Source organism: Theropithecus gelada, chromosome 5 (genome assembly GCF_003255815.1).
Source record: "Theropithecus gelada isolate Dixy chromosome 5, Tgel_1.0, whole genome shotgun sequence".
Lineage (NCBI taxonomy): Eukaryota > Metazoa > Chordata > Mammalia > Primates > Cercopithecidae > Theropithecus > Theropithecus gelada.
This window is the reverse complement of record NC_037672.1, coordinates 168,898,341-168,918,914: the sequence shown is the minus strand read 5'-3', so window position 1 is coordinate 168,918,914 and position 20,574 is coordinate 168,898,341. Positions and strand designations below refer to the sequence as shown.

The 20,574-nt window shown below is 34.5% G+C and overlaps 1 protein-coding gene across 3 annotated transcripts in view; it reads right to left on the bottom strand.

Moving 5' to 3' along the window:
- GALNTL6 (polypeptide N-acetylgalactosaminyltransferase like 6) overlaps positions 1-20,574 on the bottom strand; it is a 1,222,748-nt gene that overhangs the window by 923,332 nt on the left and 278,842 nt on the right. The window lies entirely within an intron of this gene.

Below are 20,574 nucleotides of genomic sequence, written 5' to 3'. Positions count from 1 at the left end.
CTTGAATTTAACCTAGTCATGGGAAACTAGAGGATAAAATTGGCCTATGTAATCTATTGGTTAAACAAGGAAATGTCTGTGCTATTACTAACACTACATGCTGTATCTGGATAAATCCCTCAGGGAAAGGTGAGGTCTATATACAAAAAAATAAGAAAATAGGTCACTTGGTTAAAAAAAAAAAAAGTGTCACCTAATTTCCCATGATTATATGATTTATTTAATTGGTTGACTTTAAGCCCAGGTTTATAGCTCAAACTATTATGTAAACTGAGATTATCGTATTACTATTAACTTTTATTTGTATTTTTCTTTTTAATTTTTGTTCTTGTTACTCATTAATTGTTTTCAGAAGTACAACCCCTATGAGAATAATGCTGACCTAGCACTTTGAGATGATAATCAATACCTATGGAATAGACATATGGAACTTACCAGGGACCTAGGTAGACTTAGTGTGAGAACCACTACCTCCACACCTCCTTTGTTGCTCAAATGTAGATAAGAAAGTTTTGACACTGACTTACTCATCAATTACTGTCTCTGATGTGGGACCAGACCAGATCAAACCAAGACAGGGGGCAATCAAAATTTAAATACAGGAAATTGATCAGCAATGCTTGTGGGTAAATAAAGGTCTTGATCAAAAGGAGGAAATGTCTGAAAACTGTAAGAATCAAAACGGAGTCACCTGTGTTAAAACCCTGACAAATAGAACTGGGGAAGGCCATGAAGTGTTATGAATGCCTGATAGCAAAAACTATCACAGAAGACTGCAAAAACCACAATCTTGTGCAAATGTCATTACAAACTTACACACACACACACACACACACACACACAATGCTTCTTGAGAACATCTACCAAGCAACTGTCTATCCAAACTTGGACTGGTGCCACCCTTGTTATTAATCTTTGTAGCCGAGTATAATTATCTTCAAATAATTATGTAATTCTTCTCATTTTTTCTTTAAAATCCTTTGTCTTCTTTTACCTTCCTGAATATGCACATAGTTTACTGTGGCCTGTGTATTCCCATTGCAATGCCTATTCTCAAATACATACCATTTTCTTTTAGAGAGTCTCCCTCTCTGTTATTAAGGTTGACACAATCCACCTAAAAACCGAGGGCTGAGGGGCTTAGAGGACTTGGCCTAGAGGAAAATGTGCTGCAATGTTCATTAGCCCATTTTCAGTTTTATAGGCAAATTAGGCCTGCCTATCACTGAGATCAAAAACTCTCCAAATTAGTTAGGCCTATCTCACCCTTCTGCTATTGGTTCAGGTTTGGGCAAAGCCTCCTCTTAAAGGACACCTTATCCTCTCTGCTCCAGGACCCTAAACATTGGCAGCTCTGACAAGAAAGTTTCAGAATTCTATGTTCTGTCCATTATCAATCTCTTTCCATGGAAAACTCAATTCCCCACCCCACCCCCCAACTTTATTTTTACCTTGTTCATACTCTTGTGTGTTAGGGTAAATCATGGTCCCCAAAAATATCCATGTCCTAGGCCCCAGCACCTGTCAATATGTTACTTTACATGGAAAAAGAACTTTGCAGATGTGGTCAAGTCAAGGATATGGGGATGAAGAGATGATTCTGAATTATCCAAGTGGGAACAATGTAATTGCACGGATCCTTATAAAAGAAAGTTATATGAGATCAAAAAGGGACAAAAGGCTATGTGACATGAGGCCCTGAGACAAAGAATGAGGGCAGCCACTAATGTTGGAAAAGGCAAGGAAGAGGCACCACCCTCAAAATTCCAGAAGGAATCTGTTCTGCTGGCACCTTAGTTTTAATCCCATAAGACTTAATTTAAACTTCTGACCCCCAGAACTTGAGAGGAACAATTTGTGTCATTTGAAGCTCCTAAGTTTGTGATAGTTTGTTACAGCAACAATTGGAAACTAATATATCTTAACATGTTCTTAGAAACTACAAAAGAAGAGTATTTGAAGTAGACCCTATTATGGCTCTATTATGACTTATGCCATTGAGATTCTGGTGTACAGAACTGGGAAAAAGTAGGTAGTCAAGTGGGAAAAATCCTCAATACATTGTCTTCATAATGCTTATTTCTTACTCTGTATGCTACTTACTAAATATTACATATATTAGTCTGCTCAATTTTTACAAAATTTGTTGAGCAGATAGGGAAAAAACTCTTGAGCTCTTTTTACAGCTATAGAAAATGAGGTGCATAATGTTTAAGTCATGTAGCTTAAATCATATAGAAAATCAGTTCAAAACTCAAATTCTTGGGCTCCTTACCAGACCTTACTGAATGAGAATCTTTGTAGATTTTTATGCACATTGAAGTTTCTGATGCGTAAGTCCAGAACAGAGGTTGGCATGCAGCTTGCAGGTTGATTTTGTAAATAAAGGTTTGATAGACCATGGCCATGTCCTTTCATTTCACTGTTTATGACTGCTTTTGCTACAATGACTGAGTTGAATCAACAAAGACTTTATGGTCTGCAGAACTTAAAACATTTACTCTCTGTTCCTGCACAGCAAAAGTTTGCCGACCCCTGTTAGAACACAGCACAGTCTAAAATGAGGTGTTAAATGGATGATTCTGTGATTTTTTTCAGAATGTTATAACGTGTGGCCAAGAAAATAGTTGTAAAATATCCAACACATTAGCCAAACTGCTTCTACCTAAACATATCTCTCTCTCCTGTTTCTGAATGTACTAGAGTGCATTGCATGAAAACACATAGGAATTCAGAATTCGAAGTTGATAATAACTAAATAATGAGTCCATTCAGTTTTTTCAAATATGTTAGAATAAGTGACATTTCTGTTACTAGGATTAGTGCACTGAAATAAATCTGAAATGCAATGTTAGAGTGAGATAAGCTTTTTAATGGAGAAAAATACAGCTTTTTAAGCTTTAAACTAATATGAGCCATGAATGCACAATAAAAATGACCCCACACATGATTTTAGCCCTTATATAAATGCATTGCAAATTACATTTTCTCTAGCATTATCGAGAAATACAATAGTGTAATATTGAAATCAATATTCACACACTACTTACACAACCCACTCTGTACTTTCATAACATGATTTTTATTAAGACCATGTACTCAGCATGGAAATAACTTTATTGTGAATAGGAGATTTGATGAGATATTGCAAAGGAAAAAAGCTTTATCTGTGTATCTCACACACACAGGAAATTACTGTTCAAGTAAAAGTCTAAAAGTTTAGAAAACATCTAGAAACATTGTCTATTTCTCATTTCAGGAGTAGCTTCAGTTCACAAAAAAAGAAAAAAAAATCACTGCTTATTAGAAATTTACAAATCAAGGAAAGCAACTCTTCTCTACCCACCTTTCTTTTATTTCTTTTTTTTCCTTTTTGTTTCGTTTATTTGTTTGTTTGTGTTTGTTTGTTTTTGAGACAGAGTCTCACTCTGTCTCCCAGGCTGGGGTGCAGTGGCACAATCTCGGCTTACTGCAACTTCCACCTCCTGGTTCAAGCAATTCTTGTGCCTCAACCTCCCAAGTAGCTGGGACTACAGGCATATACCACCATGCCCAGCTAATATTTGTATTTTTAGTAGAGATGGGGTTTCACAATGTTGGCAAGGCTTGTCTCGAACTTCTGACCTCAAGTGATCCACCCGCCTTGGTCTCCCCAGACGCTGGAATTACAGGTGTGAGCCACTGCACTGGGCCCCTCCTTTCTTAAAATATCTTGCAGAGCTAGTTTTATCTTAGTTTAAATTTTCTTTTTGAATTTCCTATAATTACCTAATGCTTTATGTTTGTTAATACTATGAAACTTTACCTCCTAACCAAGCATTGATGACAGTGACCTAAAGCCTTCAGGGAAAACACTTTAAATGGCTTTTAAAACTTTTTATATTTCAAATTAAAAATTCCAAATATATAAAATAAAGCAATAGTAAAATAAAGCCCCATGTGTTAATCACTCAACTTTTATCAACATTTTTCATTCATCTACCACCTGTACCGCTGTCTACTCTCCACATCTCAATTACTACTACAACTACTCTATTTATAGTTGTTTTCCTGAAGGTAAAATATCAGATATTCTAATGCACAAAGCTTGGTTTTACAGTTTTGATAAACAGATACACCCAGATAACCCATAACCCTAGGGTGTCATAGAAGACTTTTTTTCTCACCAGAATGTTTCTGTATTTTCATTCCAGTCAATTTTCACCATTCCCCCTTAAATCTCCAGAAATGGCAGGTATTCTGATATTTTTTTTTTCCATTTAATTTAGTTTTCCTATTTGGATACTTTTTAAATAATGGAAGCCTACAATTTGGTCTCTTTTTATGTCTGATTTCTTTTGGTCTCAACAATGTCGTTGAGATTCATTCATGTTGATGTGTTTAATTTGTGGCTTTTCATTGCTCAGTTCCATTCTAGTGCATGAATAGGCCACCATTTGTTTTTACATCCTCCTGTTGATCGACACTTAAGTTATTTCAGAATATAATTTTTGAAACCAAAAATTTGCATTGATTATATTCAGGAGTTATTCTGTAAAGCTGACAAAATAAGGAACAATAATAAAGTAAAATAAATTCATGGCATTCTGAAACAAAGCGTATTATAAAACAAACGTAGATGTCCTGAGACTTCTCATCTTCATAGACTCCTATCTAATAGAGGAAGAGCTAGTTTTAAGTATTAAATAAGGTAATACATATAAAGCTTTTATAAGTGTGCCTGTCACATAATAAGGACTCAGTGGGTGTTAGCTTTCATTGTTTTTATTATTTATAATAGGAATATAATGAAAACATTCCAAAATGACTCAATTAGAATAAAAGTGTAGACAATATGCGATTACCATAGCATATAATACTATTGGTTTAATTCACTATCATTTTCAGCTGGAAGATAAAACATGACTGAGAAATAGCAATTGCAGGTAAGATATCTGTGTGGATGTGAGAGTTAGAATTACGTTGGTGTGATAGTTTATTATATTGTTTTTGCTCTCATGAATTTTGCTTTGAAGTTAAAAATTTACTCAATTTTTATTACTCTGTCTATACTAATGGTTTAGTGGCAGTGCACTAATAGAAATAGTTTTGCTAGAACAAACTATAGAATACATTATACACACACATACATGTATGCTAATTTAATTTAGAATAATATAAACAGATTAATCCACTGGAAAATTTTTAAAAAGCAATAAAGGTACTGCTTTTTTTTTTTTTTTTTTTTTTTTTTTTTTTTTTTTTGAGATGGAGTCTCGCTCTATAGCCCAGGCTGGAGTGCAGTGGCTGAATCTCAGCTCACTGCAAGCTCCGCCTCCCGGGTTTACGCCATTCTCCTGTCTCAGCTTCCCGAGTAGCTGGGACTACAGGCGCCCGCCACCTCGCCCGGCTAGTTTTTTGTATTTTTTAGTAGAGACGGGGTTTCACCGTGTTAGCCAGGATGGTTTTGATCTCCTGACCTCGTGATCCGCCCGTCTCGGCCTCCCAAAGTGCTGGGATTACAGGCTTGAGCCACCGCGCCCGGCCAAGGTACTGCTTTAAAATTGTGTTCTGTTGTATTTCTTTCTTTTTAAAATATTTCAGCAAAATAAGACAAAAAGCTTATATTTGCTTCATTGGTATAAACTCAAAATCAAAGTAAGAAAATCATATTAAATTTTCTAAATATTTTCACTTTTAACTTTATTTAGAATTAAAAATTATATTGCACTTTGCTGTTTTAAAAGGTGTGCTTTGAAATAGCATTGTAACTGGGAGTTATTTTCAGAATAATTTTTGCATTTTCATATGTTGATTTGAGACCTTGTTTTTTACTTCGTTTCTGATCCTTACCATTCTCAAGCTCTCAGAGGAATAATACAGAGAATATCAATGTAGTTAAAAATCTCAGCCTGGGACAGTGGCCTATGCCTGTAATCCCAGCACTTTGGGAAGGTGAGGTGGGTGGATCACTGAGATAAGGAGTTTGAGAGTAGCCTGGATAACAGTCATCTAAAAGTCATCTTGGGATAATAGATAATAATAAAAGTCATCTTGGGATAACAGTCATCTAAAAATCTTAGATTTTCACACATGGACTGCTGTTTTGCCAAGTCGCCTCACGTTGTAGGATTTTTCAAAAATTTAGTACAGAACAATATGTTCTTTGATATTGTTAACTAAGTTATCTTCTTTTAATTTTGGATGATAATTTGATCCTTTGAAAGCCTAATATTGATGTAGGTGTCTAACACATTAGCTGTTTATTTACAGCATTTTTTAGCTAAAAATTCACGGAATATACTTTTATATGATAATCAAGTTATAAGATAATCATAGAATAAATCATAAAATATCCATGGAAAAATCACATAAAATACCTACATATTTAGCATTTATATTCTCTCTAGGTAGATATCAACTCATCTTTAAAAATAGGTTTAAAACCTATTCTCTCTAGGTAGATTCAACCCATTTTTTCAATAAATTAATACTGACTATCATATAATTTGTATATTTTATTCAATTTTGTCTGTAAGAGCAAAATATTTAGAGACTTATCTGAAATACTATACTTTATTTGGCATTGCTTTAAAGCAATGTTCAAGAAAGCATTTCACAGAAAGAAAATAATATTAATTAGGTATTAACATTCCTTTTAAGACATTATTATTCCTCACTGTAAATTCTTATTTTCTTAGTATTCAAACTTCTTTTATTTATATTATAAAATGTTCTAAGATATTTACTTCAGGCTTACTGTTCCATGATCCATTTGTCTTTTCTGCCATTTTGAAATGCCACATAAATTCCATGTCATTCCTATCATTACTCAAGGATTAATAATAGTGGCTCTGTTCTAACAATTAAAAGTCTATTTTGGAGTTATTAAATGGAAATAATCAAGACCTAGAAACATATTTCTATTTATATACATCATTAGTTTCTTATAATCTCCTTATGAAACCAATATTTTGGAATTCTTAAACCAGATTGCACTTTATTAGTTTGAGTTTGAGAAAAATGGAAGAAGATTAAGATGTGTGGTTTCTTTGCTCTTTACAATGTATAAATTTTACATCATCTTCACTAAGCTATTCTATATGTACTTACAACTAAAAACAATCTCTCAAAATTATTTCAATAACTTTTAGCACTATACCTTCCTGAAGCAATTCTAAAAGGTTTCTTCAGAATGTTTAAATACCCTATTTTATATCTTATTAACAGCTTCATCAGTACTATACTTAGAAAGAGAACTATAATTGATGAGGGAAAATACTGGACAAGGCCATCGGTATTCAATGTGAGACATCAAGGATTTTAAAGGTTTCTACTTAACATAAGGTGATAACTTTGTGTTGATCCTCAAAAGCAAGATGAATAAATGATAGTAGAAATGAAGGATATAGAGCCTTTAAGAATAGTTCACAATGGAATACTATACAGCCATAAAAAAGGATGAGTTCATGTCCTTTGTAGGGACATGGATGAAGCTGGAAACCATCATTCTCAGCAAACTATCACAGGGACAGAAAACTAAACACCACATATTCTCACTCATAGGTAGGAATTGAACAATGAGAACACTTGGACACAGGACGGGGAACATCACACACCGGGGGCTGTAGTGGGGTGTGGGGAGGGGAAGGGATAGCATTAGGAGATATACCTAATGTAAATGACAAGTTAATGGGTGCAGCACACCAGCATGGCACATGTGTACATGTGTAACAAACCTGCACATTGTGCACATGTAACCCAGAGCTTAAAGTATTAAAGAAAAAAAAAAAAAGAATAGTTCACAATGAAATCTCATTATGCAAAGCATGTGTACCTGTAAGCCATTAGTAAAGTTGTTAAGTTCACAGACAGGTTGATGGGAATGACTTGGGGAATTGTCTTTTTTTAGCAGGGAGGGGATGTTTGAGATTGAGATTAAGCCATTTAAACAAAAAGAAGCATGACTTTTTGAAGGTTTTGAGACAGTCCCTCGACTCTCATATGTAGAAAATGTGGAGGTTCGAGCAAAGTTTATCTCTAGCAGGCAGGTCTTATGTAACACCTCTGTTTTATACTTGTTGTATTATAAAAATAATCATAAATCTAAACAGTAAAGTTGTCCTGCTCATTTGTGTTTAAACTTCCAAGGAAATTATCTAGGTATTCATTTTTTCTTTTAAAAACAATTACCATTCATCCTAATTAAATTGTCAATCTCTGGGCCTCAGAGTGCTGATGTATAACTTGTTTTGACTTTTCTTGTGATACCCTAAAGCTCTGGGTTCTTCATTGTTCCAATGATTGAAACATGATACAATAGAGCTTGCTGAGTTTCTGATGAGCAGTATTGTCAAAGCTGTAAATTGACAACTTGTTAAATCCCTTTATTGTTTCTATAGATATATACCTGCTGGCATGGTTCAGATAAATTAAGGCAAGTAGATTTTGATGATGAGAAACAAATGACTTATACCCTTCTGATAACAGCATTTTCTTAGTAGGAAGGATGATTGTATTTCCAAATTGACTCACAATTTCTGTTTCTCCACAAGAGCCTTGAGCATGACTACTTATAGTTTTGTAACCTTGCTTAAAACAGCATCTTTTCTAACAAAGATGCATATTTGAAATTTGACTTTCATTTATAAACAAGCTTATTAATTCAAAGGAGTGTGGCTCTTTCATCACTTTTAAACCCTCTTAAGTATTTTCTGCATTCAAATTATAAAGAGAAGCTTTAACTGTACAAACAATGTACATGCTCACAATGGCATTTCTTTAAGTATGAAATTATTTAGTGTGTTTCTAATTACTTTCTCTTCAGCTAAATCTTCAATTATACTGTTTCCTTTTGTTTGTCTTGTTTCAATAAGTAAGAGATTGAGTAGTTATTATTTTGTAGGTAAGACATTGTCATACTTGAAGATTGAATAGTTGTAATTTTGTTTATAAAACAAGTAAACAAATAAAAAGTTAGAGATTTAACAAGGAAAATACAACCCAACAAGTTAAGTTCAACACACAGGGAAACAACTGATCATCAAAAAGCGTTGTGCTGAAACACTTCAGAAAATAGAGGACTCCAGAGGGTCTTGTCTGCTTTGGTCATTTACTTGTCTGAAAGGAGCTTTAAATCTCAATCCATTTCATGAAGAGTTTGGGCAAAAATACGTATATCATTATTTCTTTGCAGGGTATTTTATAAGGCAAACTGTTGCAGCTCAAGCTGTATAAATATGTCTTTGATTTCTACTGAAGTATTTAATTCAAAGCAGCATTCACAGTGTTGGGGAAAATGACAAAATGTTTAAAAATAAAAATAATGGACATTGCTTAACTCAGATCCATATGTGCATCATAACATTTGATATAGTCATTGTACTGTCTATAGAAAAAGAAGTAGAAATGCAGATGTCTGGTTTTAAGAACTATTTTTCTCTAATACTACAGTTACTTCATAGTACATATGTTTATACTGCTGAAATTGCTCCTATTGTTATTATTTTCTGTGTAATTTTCAGGTGTTTATACCCTGTGCTATTATGTAATACCATCTAAATGAGAAAAATGCTAATCAAAGATAGATTAAATAATATCTTACCTATATAATGCTATAGCATAAATTCATGAAGTGAGAAAAATGGGATCAGAATGTGAGGCTAGTGAAATAAAACCTTTCTTGCTAATTTGTAAAAAATGTTGAATGCAGTGCATAACAGATCCACTGTTACTCAAAACAAAAAACATTGTAAAAATTGCTAAGACCCTTAAAAAGAAACTATGCCGATATATTCTCGGTGAAATGTGTATCAAAGTAAAGAACTCAAAAATGCACTGTCTTTTTCTATTTTGTCTTCTGTAATAGAAAAGCACAGACTGGGTGGCTTCTAAACAACAGAAATTTATTTCTCATTGTTCTGTAGGCTGAGTAGTCCAAGATCAAAGACACCAGAAAATTTGGTGTCTGGCTAGGGTCTACTTCCTGATTCATGCGCAGTATCTTTTGGCTATAACCTCTTATGGTTAAAAGGGTAAGGAATCTCTTTGTGGGGCCTCTTTGATAAGAGCACTTATCCCATTAATAGAGGCTCCACCCTCATAACTTAATCATGTGTTGAAGATCCTACTTCCTAATACCATCATCATGGGTGTTAGAATTTCAACAAATGGATTTTGGGGGAACACAGATATTTAATCTATAGCATGTAGAACGTTATATCATTAGGGAAATACAAATTAAAACAATATGAGTGTACAACTACACACCTATTAGAATGGCCAAATTCCAGAACACTGACAATACCAAATGCTGATGAGAATGTGGAGCAACAGGAATTCTCATTCATGCCTGCTGGGAATAAAAAATGATACAGCCTCTTTGGAAGACAGGTTGGCAATTTCTTACAAAACTGAACATACTCTTAAAATAGGATTTAGCAATTGAACTCCTTGGTATTTACCCAAAGGAGCTGAAAACTTATGTCAACAAAAAAACCTACACATGGACATTTATAGCAGCTTTATTCGTAATTGCCAAAATTGAAAGCAACCAATGTGTCTTTCAGTAGGTGACTGGATAAATAAACTCTAGTACATTCAGACAATGGAATATTATTAAGCTACAAAGAGGTGAGCTATCAAGCCATGAAAAGATATGGAGAGACCATAAATTCATATTGCTAAATGAAAGAAGCTAATCTGAAAAGGCTAAATACTGGATGTGATATGACATTTTGGAAAAAAACATAAGTGAGGAGACAGTTAGAAGACTGTTGGTTTCCAGGGGTTGCACAGAGAGGATGAATGGATGGTAAAGATTTTTAGGGCAGTGAAATTAGTCTGATCCTATAATAGTGTGTGTGTGTGTGTCATTGCGCAAGCCTACAGTACATAAAACACCCAAAGTGAATTCTAATGTGAACTAAGGACTTTGATTGATCATAATGTGTTAATGTAGGTTTATCAAATATGACAAATGTACCACTATGGTTGATAATGTAAGAGTTGAGTCTATGCAGCTGTAGGGGCAGCAGGTATATATGCAGTCTCTGTGCCTTCTACTCAATATTTCTGTGAACCTAAAACTGCTCCAAAAAAAAAGTCTTACAAAAAATAAAATGTATATAACTGGTAGTACTAAAAATGAACAGTTAGCAGAAGCCCTAAAATAGAAAATTATCCCCAAGTATCTCACTGTAGTTGTAAAAATGCAATTTCAAAAAATAATCATTAAAATAAAAATTCATAGTGAATATTTTAGGAATGCAAATCTAAAATCTCAAATTTTAAATTATAGTAAAAATTAGAACAAAAGGAGAGGTAAAGTACTAAGTTTCTCATATCAAGACAGAAAAATGTCAGTAAAATTATTTCATTCAATTAACTTAAGCTCATCTTTTCTGTACTGATTTTTTAATGTTTAATAAAACCTCAAAATAAAATAAAACTAAAAATAATTTATCAGAAATCTAAAAGAAAGCAATATTCTGATTTCTAAAGATGTTCACTTTACTTAATTATGTGGTATTGACATGAACATAGATGCTATTTGCATCATTCCTCTCCATCTTTGATAGCATAAATTTGTAAGACCGGGCTGGGTGGTCTATTCTGTATTATTGCCAAAAAGTGAAAGTTCTTGCAAATATGTTTTTATAAAAATTAAAACATGAGACAACCTCAATTTATTTTATTCCAGAGGTCTCCTAAGTAATTTTCCTTGGAAATTTTCTTTTGCTGCTGAAACAAAAATGATGCCGATTGCCTGTGAGAAGAGGGCTCTTTGAAGATCCAACTGGGACTTCCAACCACCAAGAGGAAAGCTTAGTATAGGAATATATCCTGCACAAAATTAAGTGAGATTACTATTCCTAAATTTCTTTTTAATGTTTCCTTGAAAATGTCAAGGCGAGAAAACGAACTGTTAGTTCCATTTTCTTTTCTCTTGGGTGGGTTCTGCCCGGAACATAAGAGTTGCTCCATAATGAACAGCAGTCCTGATGTTTTCTTTTAGGAGTTATGGGTGTCAGTATATCCAGAGATTCAAATGTATCATCTAAATCTGCAACATTTAACAGAAATATATCCTTTCTGTAGGTATGCAGCAATCTTAGCAAAACGTGTCTAATTCCTTTGCTCAATTATGGAATTCAGCATAGAAAGCATTTATTAATAGTAATCTGGAGTCTGTTCTGTACAACCAAGGTACCCTTTAGGTTTAAGCCACTATTTTATAAATAACTGGCAGCTCTTGTAAGGTTGGATTTCTCTGACACCTCTCTAGGAAGATTCTTGGCAGAAAATGCTTGTTGGCTAATATAGCACTTCCTGAAATAGGTGCACTTTTTTCTTTAATTTTTTTTTTTTTTTTCCTTTTTGTGGAGAACGGGGTCTCGCCATATTACCCAGGCAGGTCTCGAACTCCTGGGCTCAAGCTATCCTCCCGCCTCTGCCTCCCTGAGAGCTGGGATTACAGGCGTGAGCCACCACGCCCGGCCTTCTTTAATTTTTAAAATATGCTACTGACTAAATATTGTGAAAGTACTATTATCACTTTCTTCAAACAGGTTTTTCCACAGTTCATCCCAGCTTCTTTAAAAGATTCTTGATGCAACATCAGATGTAATGATACCTATACTGATGGCCTCTGATAATTTTTTAACCATGTTTTATTTCCTTATCTCATATGATCAACTGTTGAGCACAATTCACATCTTCAGTAAATTATTCAAAAAAGAGAAAAGATAATCTAACATTTTTATTCTTGCCTTCACTGTATCCAACACTGAGTCCATCTCATAACGTTGCTCAAAAAAGATTTTGTATTCTTATAAGCCTTGCCTTCCAAAATAACCAAAAAAGAAAAGATAAAAGGGAACTTCTAAAAGTCCTAGAGTCCAAGACAAGTCATAAAAGAAACAGAACATTCTGTTTTACCTTCCCAGAGACAGGAACAGCTCACCGATCAATGGTCAAATTTTTGCTGTGAAGTTTCATCATTCTGTTTATTTGACAAGTTCTTTATTTCAGAAGTCTTTTATAAATGTAACAACTTGTTTTAATCAAATTACATACTTATAAGCATTTTATTTTCCTTTTGACTGTTTTTCTTGAGATCCCACCAAGATTTGTATGATACATTTTAACCAGTGAAGCCAATGAACTAACATCCATCATGTCCCTAAGAGGCCCTTTGTGCTCGGCCTGCAAACTTCACCTGCCTTGGGATGTTCCAACCAAGCAACAACTGGGAGCTTTGCTTTCTGTTTCTCAGCCATGTAGTTAATTTCAGTTTTACAGTCATTTGAATTGTTTCTATCCAGAGCCATTTATTCTTCATTACTGAAGGGCAATTGCTGAGAGGTTGACATTTTTCTTCATTTAGTGGTTTGTCTGTGGGAATGCAAAAATTTTTGTTGACAAAGGTATTCACAACTTTAAACTGGGTCATTCAGAATGCTGTTTATATTATTTTAGCTGAATGGCTAACAAATGGCCCTGTGTCACATACTGTGCCATGATACTATCTTGATTCATCTGTTGAAAAGGCATCGTTATATTTTCTTCTCTCTGTCAACCCCTAGGCAACTCTGAGGACAACCAGTTCTAGGACCATTTCTAGTCTCTGCTGTGAATCTTGTCATTTCATATACTCTCATTTCAATTACAGTATTTGCTACATTTGACTGAGTACAATTCTTTTATGCAAAAAAAAAAAATTATAATGGCCCATGTTAGTATTTTTGGCTTTAAAAAAATTCTTCATTGATGTAGAGCCTTAGAACTAAAAGAGAAAATCTCTGATACTTTCATTGATTGATTCAGTGAATTCTCAAAAAGTCAACAAGAATTTCATATAGCATTTAAAATTTATTTCCTGAAAAAATTCAGTGACATAATATGGGAAAACCCCAAAGTTCCCAAATACAAGTATCTTTTCTTTATTTTTTTTTTAGATGGAGTCTCGCTCTGTCACCCAGGCTGGAGTGTAGTGATGCGATCTTGGCTCACTGCAACCTCTGCCTCCTGGGTTCAAGCAATTCTCCTGACTCAGCCTCCCCAATAGCAGGGATTACAGGCACCCGCCACCACGCCCAGCTAATTTTTTGTATTTTTAGTAGAGACAAGGTTTCACCGTGTTGGTCAGGCTGGTCTCAAAGTGCTGACCTCAGGTGTTCCACCGGCCTCAGCCTCCCAAAGTGCTGGGATTATAGGAATGAGCCATAGCGCCCGGCCCCAAATTCAAATTTCTATTGCTCCTCTGCTTTCCTTTTCCCCCCGATATTTGTAATGGTTAATTTTATGTGTCAACTTGATTGAACCACAAGGTACCCAGATATTTGATCAAAAATTGTGGGGTATATCTGTGAGGGTGTTTCTGGGTGAGATTAGCATTTTAACATGTGCACAGAGCATATGCTTTAGCAGGGCATTCTGCTTTAATCATAAACTGAAAAACTCAGTAGAACAAAAAGGCTGAGTAAGAAGGAATTTTGACTTCCCGACTGTTTAAGCTTAAAGACATCAGTCTTCTGTCTTCAGACTGGAACTAAACCACTGGCTCTCCTGGGTCTTTCTGACCTTGGATTCTGGTAGTTCTCAGCCTCCATAATCATGTGAGCCAACTCTTTATAGAAAATCTCTTTATACCTATTGGTTATTATCATGGAGAGAACCCTACCTAGTGCAAGACTCTTCCACTCTTTCTTATTCTGCACAACTTGTGAAAAATGGTAACTGATGAGGAGCTCACTTAGAACCTCAGTGATGGTTGCAATGACACTCATGTTTCATTTTTCTAGACACACAATATGAACTATCTAAAGTTTGTAAATTTACATATAGGTGCTACTATTTCAAACACATACCCTGACAGTTTATATTAACTGTTTCCCCAGAGTAATAAAGAGCATGAATGAGTAGGAATATTTTGTAGCCACTTGAAGTTGCTGGACTTTGAATACTTACATAACTACTAGATCCTTGACTAAAAACCTACTTTTCTTCTACGTGACAGTATCCATATTACTATTCTGAGAAAGATTTAGTAGGCAAATGGTAATGAAAAGTCAATGTAATTTACTTAGAAATGACTAATGAACCAAACAGACATCTTTTTACGCCAACTTACTATTAACTCCTTATTAGAACCAATAGCCAATTAGTTTTACAGATAAAAGTAGAATAGGTGTCACAATTCAGGTAGTCCTTTTTAAACATTACTACCAATTTTCCCAGTGTTTGTGAGGACCAATGTCTTTCACGGGAACTAGAGGAATAATAAATTATCTTGTTTGAAAATATTTCTGATACATACAAATTTTGTGATACCTCTACCTTCCAGGTAAAGAAGTCAAAACACAAAGGATATTCATTTGTCTTAGATTTGAGAAGCCATAATCCACATAGTTGTTCAAAATGACTAGTGATATCGGTCAGGCACGGTGGCTCATGCCTGTAATCCCAGCACTTTGGGAGGCCGAGGTGGGCGGATCATCTGAGGTCAGGAGTTCAAGACCAGCCTGACCAACATGGAGAAACCCAGTCTCTACTAAAAATACAAAATTAGACGGGCGTGGTGACACATGCCTGTAATCCCAGCTACTAGGGAGGCTGAGGCAGGAGAATCGCTTGAACCCGGGAGGCGGAGGGAGCTGTGAGCCGAGATGGCGCCACTGCATTCCAGCCTGGGCGACAGAGCGAGACTCCGTCTCAAAAAAAAAAAAAAAAGTGAAACTCCGTCTCAAAAACAAACAAACAAAAAACACAAAATGACTAATGATATTTAACAAAATAATATTCTTATATCCACCCTATGATAAATTATTCACTATAGTTGGTCTCCTTTTTTTGTTCACTATTGGCCTGTGGTCTGCCTTTTTTAGAGATATCTCCTTGATTTTAGTTGGAGAGATCAACAATATATTTAACTGTACTGCTCCAATACTTCACAGAATCTTATGTTATTTGTTTTAGTATTTAATATTGATTTAAAGACTTTAGATTTTCTTGGAGGGTCAGCACTCATCCAGGAAATAGATAATATCCTGTCATATTCAACTGATTTCATTAGTTCTCAAGAGGGTTCTATATTTCCCTTGACATGTTAGTACCAATATGGCACAAAATCTCCAAAACAAAATAGAATTCTTACAGAAAAAAAATCTGTTACCTAGGATATGAATTCCAATCTGATGGATGGAAATGTTTACTACATAGATTAAAGAGTTTCAGAAATACCTAATACCTATCACAAAGATATTTTAGTGGATTCTCTACTTAACAGGATGTCACAGGCAATCTCTATGCGAAATCACTAAACCCTCTATTCTAGAATTTCTCCCCTGGAAACCTGAAATAGATTTTACAATTTTGACCCTTAAAATTTTATATGCAAAATATTACCAAACTGTATTTTTATTGGTGAATAGAAAATAAAAAAGTGAGCTTGAGTCCTGCCGCAGAAAACAGGAACTCATTACCTACTATTGTTTATCTAAGCCACTCTCTGAACCCTTTTGCTATGTCATTTTCTTTTGTCTGGAATATGTAGAGGTTTCTTAGTCACATCTGTGTTTAACACCCAAATAGACCAAGAAGTTACATTGTGAGTTTGAAAGATATATTAATCTTTAACTTTACTATTGCCAATTTTTTCCAAAGTATCAACACCAACTTTCATTTTTACAAACAATTCCATATTATAGTATTTTCAAACTTTTAGCATTTTAAAAAAAATTTATGATTTATATCCGAGTTTACCAAATACTAAATAATTTAAAAACTTTTTTGCTCACCCTTTTCTTGTTGTTCTCTATTGAACATGTAGATGCAATTCCTTGTTGCTTATTTCAACATGTAACATTTATGCTTTTGTCGTCTCAAAAAAGTCTTTATTTCATGTTTGCTTTTGAATGAGTTTTTCTCATATAGTTGACAGTTCTTTAGTTGAGCACTTTAAATGAATTATTTCATCATATTTAAGGATCTATTGTTTACTCATAAAAAATTGATGTCCATTTGTAACTTTTTGTAGATAATCTGTGCTTTCTCTTTAGAAACTCCTAACATTTTTTTTATTATTATTATCAATGGAATGCAATTTCATCATAAGGTGCCAACACATGACTTTGCTTGTATTTCTCCTTTTTGGGATAGAGTGTTTTTCCTAAATATGAGAGCCTATCAGTTTCTATAATTTAAAAAAATACTTTATACTATCTTTGTAAATATTTTTTCACTCTTGTTTGCTCTATTCTCCTCTTTACTAATTCTCACTAGTGGGATTTTGGAGCATTTCATTTACTTCTCTTTCACTTTTAACTTGTAATTCATGTCTTCCATGTCTTTTTATTTTTATTTTATACTTCCTTAGCTCTGTCTTCCAATTCATTAATTATGCCGTTTACTCTATTGAGTGTCATGTTGAACCCTTCATATGTTCTTTTTTTATTTTAAGGATCATATTTTTATTTCTAGGATTCCCATTCAATTGTTTTTATAAACTGGTTATTCTGTTTAATAATGATCTGATATTCACATTGGGTTTCTTTTCTTCTTTTTTTCCTTTTGAATTTTTAAATTTCATTTATTGGCAATCTCTTTGCATTTCCTATCACATAATCTATGTGGCAATTTATGACTGTTTTTATAATTGTTGACTTTTTCAAGGCAATTTGTTCCTATATGAGCTTTGTGATATTAGAATACCTACAGCAGTTGTTTTTTGTGGAATTCGTCAGTTGTGGAGGTATTCCCAGAAACAATTTCACATCCATATCTACCAGGATCTTCTAGGTTTCACTGTTCTGGACCTATTTTCAGCATGAGTTTTCTACATTTCAAGGTAGTGTGAATTTGCATGCCACAAATATGCAATGCAAGGACTTAGCATTTTGATTTGTTATGAGGGAGTTTTTCTACTCATTAGCCATGACTATCAACCCACTCTTATGACTAATACATGCAAATATTTATAGGATATAGCCAGAGTCTCCATCTAGATATGATTAAAACTCATAGATCTAAAATACAGATGACATATATGATTGTACTTAGATAAAGATTATTCAAATTCCACTTATTTGAAGTTGTCTGAACAATACATATATTATGAAACAAGGCCATAGATGTCTGAGTTGATTTTCTTATAAGATGTGTTTGAGGAGTTTGTCTTTCTTGACAATCACAGTGTTTGCTGTTTCTTGCTGCTTTATAATTCAGTCCCCATTTAATGTACCACTTTTTTTTCCTAGCCTCCAATTTACTACAACCTTGTTTCCCTCTGAATTTCCAGACGTTGATTTATCTCATCTTTCAGTAAGCACTTTTTTCCCTTTAATTTAAGTCAATGTTTCTTGAGCTAACTACCAAGTCCTCTCACCTCTCTGTTTTGGTAAACGTTCATATTAAACTCTGGATTAATACACATTCACAGGGACTTTTTCCACCAACGGCTCTGAATGAATTTCAATAAAAAACCTGTCCTAGTTCCTTGGTGTAGCCCCAAAATATCTGCTTTTGGATAATTGGACTACGGAGGCCCAAGAGAAGATCAGGCTAATGCCAACTGGCTAGGAATGTCAGGCAAGTCTCCCTTTTGAAAATGAGACTCCAGATCAGATCACTGTAACTTTGTATAGGACTGCTTTCCAGAAAGAAGATTCCTTTTCTTCTAGCACAGATATTCCTCTATAGCCTACTGCTAATCTCACAGGCTACAGAGGAACGCTCAGCCTCCATAAAGCTTATCTAAATCCTGCTGTTCTCAAGATGAAGCCAGAATTGTACATGTTTCTCTAGTAGACTGCAGGGAAAAGTAAAGTTGTCTACAGATAGATTGTGTGTATATCTTAAATTACTGGAATAGGATTTATTCAGGGCAAGGGCTGATATAACTGGAGAATAGGAAAGGAGTGAACGTAGGTCCCTTTATAACTATAAAATACTATAAAATATATATATAGTTCCATTAAGATAGCATTAAACATAGTAAGCCTATGTTTTATGAATGCCTTTAGACTCACATAGTGTAGGGTAGCAATCCATCTTGCAGAAATAATTCAAATCAGCTTTTAGATTAATACAACATAAATCATCTGCCTTAGCATGTAAGAGCAGTAGCTACTTCCTAAAAATTCTGGCTTCTGGTTAAAAACCCATGTGTGGTTTTTCAGGCCTGGTCATCAGCAACTCTAAAGAATTTACCTGGCAGGTCTCATGAGGGAAAGCTGCCCTCCCCACACCACACTGGGTGATTAGCTGGTGGGTGCATTGCAACTCTAAAAGGAGTTGCAACAAGGACACAGTGCCCCGTGGCCAATCATACTTTCAGGTATATTTGTTTTTCTAGCCCAGGAACCTTTATTCCTAGGTCTCCTTATCTTAGGTCTTGACCACAGGTCTTCTTCAGGTTCCTCTGCTGAAGAGAGAGAAACTTTGAAGATACTTTCTCCATCACTCTGACTCAATAATCAGTACTTTTCCACTCCTAACCCTACACCTCTCTCTCTTCTTAGGCCCCGGGTTCATTAAACTGCAGGAGCCTTGTGTTCAGATTCCCTTGACAGTGAGGTGACCTCCCCCTCATGTATCTGACCCTCTATGGGAGCATCATTCCCTGGCAGGGAGTGTTGGAGTGAGAATGTAACAGAGGGAATCACCACTTTCTCTGGTGTTAAACTCTTGAATATGCTCTTGCAGTAAACAATTAAGGACTTCACTGTTTACTCTCATGTTGGCTCCTCGTTGCTTTAGCTGACACATGGCAGCTCAGCTCTGTCTGCAGCTCAGGTGCCTGACATCTCTGGTGTTGAATACTTGGCCTTGTTATTAGATGTGGAAATACCTCTCAATTGCTCCTATGAGCCAACTACTCTCAGTAAAACACCTGACATCATCCACACTAACTACAAAATGTTACAGCTAGAATTAAGATGACGTCAGAGTAACTTCTTTGAGGGGTCACAACTCTTGGCCTAAAAGACCAGCTAGACTGTCCTCTTTTCATTTGAATGGTTCTCATGTATAAAGTTATATCAACTGAATTATTCATGTTGAGCTATATGAATTTGTCATTGAAATTGTTATCTGGGTATGAAATAAGAGCGTTAATAAGCTTTATAGCATTGAGAAGCTGCTAGTGAAGACATATCCTAGCTTTCTATTTTTAAATAAATTACATTAGAATAAATTTAGTAAATCTCCACTAGATTATATATTCCCCAATACCATGTAGAAATTCTTCCTTAATTAATTTGCAAACTACTGCTTACAACCGAAGTTTTCACAGAGAAGATATTTCATTAGTATTTTCCAAAGTCAGGACTTTTTTCACCTTTTATAAAACATATATTTCTTTTAATTAAACAATGAGAACTGAATAGTTTATAATGCTTTCTTTTTACCATGATTTCTCAGAAACTCAAGACTAGGATTTGTTTGGTATTATCTATTTTTAAAGTTTTATTTTTAATTTTAAACCTGGTTTTGATTTTTTGTGTCTTATTTCAACTCACTTTAAAATACTTTAAGAATTATTTTCAAAAGGTGTAAAAATAAATAAGTAAAGTACTGATGTTTAACCATCAGCCA